Source organism: Ascaphus truei, chromosome 1, assembly GCF_040206685.1.
Source record: "Ascaphus truei isolate aAscTru1 chromosome 1, aAscTru1.hap1, whole genome shotgun sequence".
In the NCBI taxonomy this organism is placed as follows: domain Eukaryota; kingdom Metazoa; phylum Chordata; class Amphibia; order Anura; family Ascaphidae; genus Ascaphus; species Ascaphus truei.
The window spans coordinates 9,270,369-9,275,178 of record NC_134483.1 but is presented as its reverse complement, the minus strand read 5'-3'; the positions used below and the strand labels follow the sequence as shown (position 1 = coordinate 9,275,178).

Below are 4,810 nucleotides of genomic sequence, written 5' to 3'. Positions count from 1 at the left end.
ATTTACCATGCAAAATAAATGCCTTTCACATGTAATGAACTTCTGATCAGTTATTGACACAGGAGATGTAGTGTTTCATGACACAATATGTATTGTGTATGTTTTCAAGTATCAGCTAGGAGTTGTGATGTTACAACAAACTTTAATTCATTCTTCTTTCACACTGAGTCAAAACTTCATTGTTGCTTCAAGCATCATCTTTTAATTGGACACAAATAATTAATTATGGAAACATGTTATGTGTTCCACTATGAGAACTATCATTATAGTGTAAAAAAAAATGAAAGTTCCATGTCAGTTCATAATGTCTTTATTTATTTGTATAACCAGATGTTGCCGCTCAAGGACAAATTCTCTCAAGTGACCATGAAGATGTTGGCACTCCTGGATTAACACAGCATTCAAGTCTTCCTGCTCGTGACACCTACTCAGCTATTGCAGCTTCTGAAGAACGAATCTTGGGTGAAGAAAATCGTCGCCATTCAGAAATGATGACAATGCTTGAGATGATGTCACTGCATGAAAGGATGCATGAAAGGTCAATATCAGAAATGGCACAAATTAAAAATTGCATCATCCAAGTTCCTAAAGAAATCCAAAATGTAAACAGGACATTACAAGCACTAGTTCTGAATGTAAGCCAAGCAAATCAGTTTTGGAGTACAGCAAGAGAACAACAATTCCACTTTACCCCATCAGAGGATGGATCTTTACATGCTGCTACTTTTTCTCCAGAGTCATCAGTTCTTCATTCCCCACTTCAGGATGATACCGGTACTGTAGGTGCAAGTTCTGTGCAGGTCCCTGTCAACATCCAACCGCTTACATCTGTTCAAAATATGGAACCGACACCTACAAATGAGACATGCAAAAGAAATTTAGGGCAACAATTACTAATAACCAGCTTTTGGAAGAAGATTAAAACACAAAAACAAGAAAGTGCTCCACCACCACTCTTGCAATGTTTATCAAGTGTTTCTCAACTGCCACAGCCCACACCCAGTGCCCCTGAAGTGCCACAGCCCACACTCAGTGCCCCTGAAGTGCCACAGGCCACACTTAGTGCCCCTGAACTGCCACAGCCCACAACCAGTGTCCCAGAACTGCCACAGGCCAGTACGAGTGCTAGAGTTAAGGCGAGAGTACTTGGCACAGGGAAAAGGCGAACACAACAGCCAACAAGCAGGCCTGTGACTCGCTCTCAAAAGGATAAACAAAAATAAATAAGCACATTCACTAAATATTTTTGTGTACTGGTGTCCTTTACTGCAGACTCTTTCATGCATAGTGTATGTATGATCATGTACAGATGCTTGCAAACATTCAAGTATGTCCTTGTACACATGAATGTTTATAAATGCTCATTCACTGAATGAGTGAAGGCATATTTTATAACATATGAATATCTATTAATCATCAGTTGATTAATGTTAATACATTATGACACACTTTGCATGTATATGGAAGATGACATTCACTTAGCTCTTATTCAGTATTAGATGTTACAGGTGTAATATTGAAATTTAGATTGTCATTTCATGCTAATATTATCTACATACAAATTAATGTAATTACCCATATAACAGCCTACTTTTTAATGTAATGTTTTCTTGGGTCTTCACTCTGTAAGACATTACTTACCTTAATCTTCATTCATAGTTCATCATGTTGGCATGTGATCATGTATGATTTGTGGTTACAATAACAGATCTGTAAGTGTGTATGAATATATCTGTAGTCTATCTCTGTATCTCTATCTATATATGTATAAACACACACACATACATTGTCTATCTTTGTGTGTGTGTGTGTGTGTGTGTGTGTGTGTATATATATTTACTGATTATATATATATATATATATATAATCTGCCAGTGTTGTCTGCAAACAGCCCTTGATGAACTTTGAATATAATTACAACAAGGCCTGTTTCCACACATCAAGACCTTGAATTTAGCAGTAATAATATTATATATATATATCTATATATCTAGATATACATACACACACAGTTACATACAGTGTGTGTGTGTGTGTGTGGGTATATATATATAATAATACTACCTATTACGCATTTACATCCCGGGCAACGCCGGGTCTCTCAGCTAGTATATATATATATATATATATATATATATATATATATATATATATATATATATATATATATATATATATATACTGTATGTAACTGTGTGTGTGTGTGTATATATATATATATATATACACACACACACACAGTTACATACAGTATATATATATATATATATATATATATATATATATATATATATACTAGCTGAGAGACCCGGCGTTGCCCGGGATGTAAATGCGTAATAGGTAGTATTATTTATAAATTGTGGAACAATAGGTGAGTATTTGTTGTAAAGGTTGGATAATAATATTGAAAAGAAAGATGGAAGAAAATGTAATACGATGTTGTATAAAAATGGTTTATTGTAACCACACCACAGTACAATGTATATTTTGGTGCCATAAGTGATGTAAAAATGTGAGGCGTGTGTCCTGCTAGGGTGTGAGGCGGCGGGTGGCGCGTGGGTTGTGAGTGCTGTCTGTGCGTGGGGCGGTGGGAAGGGGGGGGGGCGGTGGGAAGGGGGGGGGGCGGTGGGAAGGGGGGAGGGGAGGCGGTGGGAAGGGGGGGGGAGGCGGTGGGAAGGGGGGGGAGGCGGTGGGAAGGGGGGGGAGGCAGTGGGAAGGGGGGGGAGGCGGTGGGAAGGGGGGGGAGCCGGTGGGAAGGGGGGAGGGGAGGCGGTGGGAAGGGGGAGGGGAGGCGGTGGGAAGGGGGAGGGGAGGCGGTGGGAAGGGGGAGGGGGGGCAGTGGACAGGAAGGGGGGCAGTGGACAAGAAGGGGGGGCAGTGGACAGGAGGGGGGGCAGTGGACAGGAGGGGGGGGCAGTGGACAGGAGGGGGATGCAGTGGACAGGAGGGGGGGCAGTGGACAGGAGGGGGGCAGTGGACAGGAGGGGGGGGCAGTGGACAGGAGGGGGGGGCAGTGGACAGGAGGGGGATGCAGTGGACAGGAGGGGGGGCAGTGGACAGGAGGGGGGGGCAGTGGACAGGAGGGGGGGCAGTGGACAGGAGGGGGGGCAGTGGACAGGAGGGGGGGGCAGTGGACAGGAGGGGGGGCAGTGGACAGGAGGGGGGGGCAGTGGACAGGAGGGGGATGCAGTGGACAGGAGGGGGGGGCAGTGGACAGGAGGGGGGGCAGTGGACAGGAGGGGGGGGCAGTGGACAGGAGGGGGGGGCAGTGGACAGGAGGGAGGGGGGCAGTGGACAGGAGGGGGGGCAGTGGACAGGAGGGGGGGGGCAGTGGACAGGAGGGGGGGGCAGTGGACAGGAGGGGGGGCAGTGGACAGTAGGGGGGGCAGTGGACAGTAGGGGGGCAGTGGACAGGAGGGGGGGCAGTGGACAGGAGGGGGGGCAGTGGACAGTGGACAGGAGGGGGTGGACAGTGGACAGGAGGGGGGGGCAGTGGACAGTGGACAGGAGGGGGTGGACAGTGGACAGGAGGGGGTGGACAGTGGACAGGAGGGGGGGGCAGTGGACAGGAGGGGGGGGGCAGTGGACAGGAGGGGGGGGCAGTGGACAGGAGAGGGGGGGCAGTGAGTGGACAGGAGAGGGGGGGCAGTGTACAGGAGAGGGGGGGCAGTGGACAGGAGAGGGGGGGCAGTGGACAGGAGAGGGGGGGCAGTGGACAGGAGGGGGGCTGTGGACAGGAGAGGGGGCAGTGGACAGGAGAGGGGGGCAGTGGACAGGAGAGGGGGGGGCAGTGGACAGGAGGGGTGGGGCTGTGGACAGGAGGGGGGGGGGGCAGTGGACAGAAGGAGGGGGGGCAGTGGACAGGAGGGGGGGCAGTGGACAGGAGGGGGGGCAGTGGACAGGAGGGGGGCAGTGGACAGGAGGGGGGGCAGTGGACAGGAGGGGGGCAGTGTCACACACACACACACACACACACACACACACACGCGACACCTACCTGTACTTCCGGCCGCCGCCATCTTCTCACTCGGCGCCGCGAGGGAGGAAGGGGGTCCGCCATCTTACGCGCCGCGTGGCAGCCTGTTCCCACGCCGGGGAGGGAGGTGAGTGTAGCGGGAGGGAGTGGTGTGTAGCGGGAGGGAGTGGTGTGTAGCGGGAGGGGTAGTGGTGTAGTGGAGCGCGAGGGAATGGAGCGGGAGGGTGGTGAGTGGAGCGGGAGGGAGTGGAGCGGGAGGGAATGGAGCGCGAGGGAGGAAGGGGGTCCGCCATCTTAGGCGCCGCGTGGCAGCCTGCCTGTTCCCCCGCCGGGGAGGGAATGGAGCAGGAGGGAGTGGTGTGTAGCGGGAGGGAGTGGTGTGTAGCGGGAGCTACACTGTGTGAGGTAGCGGGATAGGGGGAGGGACATTGGTGGCATGGTGTAGCGGGGTAGGGGGCCTCGCGGTCCGGTTGCGGTAGGGAGCTGTGTGAGGTGCAGGAGATGAGGCGTGCTGTGCGGTTCGCGGGAGCTACACTGTGTGAGGTGGCCGGATAGGGGGAGTGACATCGTTGCCATGGTGTGTGAGTGGAGGCCGCGGCCTCGCGGTCCGGTTGCGGGAGGGAGATGTGTGGCGTGGAGGGGAGGGGGGGTTTGAAGAGGCAGTCTGCAGTGTTTGGTGTTGTGTGAATGTGTGTGTGTGCTGTGTTTGTGCGTTGTGTGTAGATTCTGTACCTGATTCGGCAGTCTGTGGTAGCAGACGTGAAGGTTTTGATAGCTGTGAAGCGTGGCCCCAGAGCAGTTTGAGGATTAGAGGATTAGGTGTTGCAAAAGCAA

At 51.1% G+C, this 4,810-nt stretch overlaps 1 long non-coding RNA gene across 1 annotated transcript in view; it reads right to left on the bottom strand.

The window, feature by feature from the left end:
• Window positions 1–697: 697 nt before the first annotated feature.
• LOC142468804 (uncharacterized) overlaps window positions 698–4,810 on the bottom strand; it is a 35,934-nt gene continuing 31,821 nt past the window's right edge. Inside the window, exon 3 of the long non-coding RNA XR_012788872.1 lies at window positions 698–852. This is a non-coding gene — a long non-coding RNA (uncharacterized LOC142468804). The remainder of the gene's footprint in view (window positions 853–4,810) is intronic.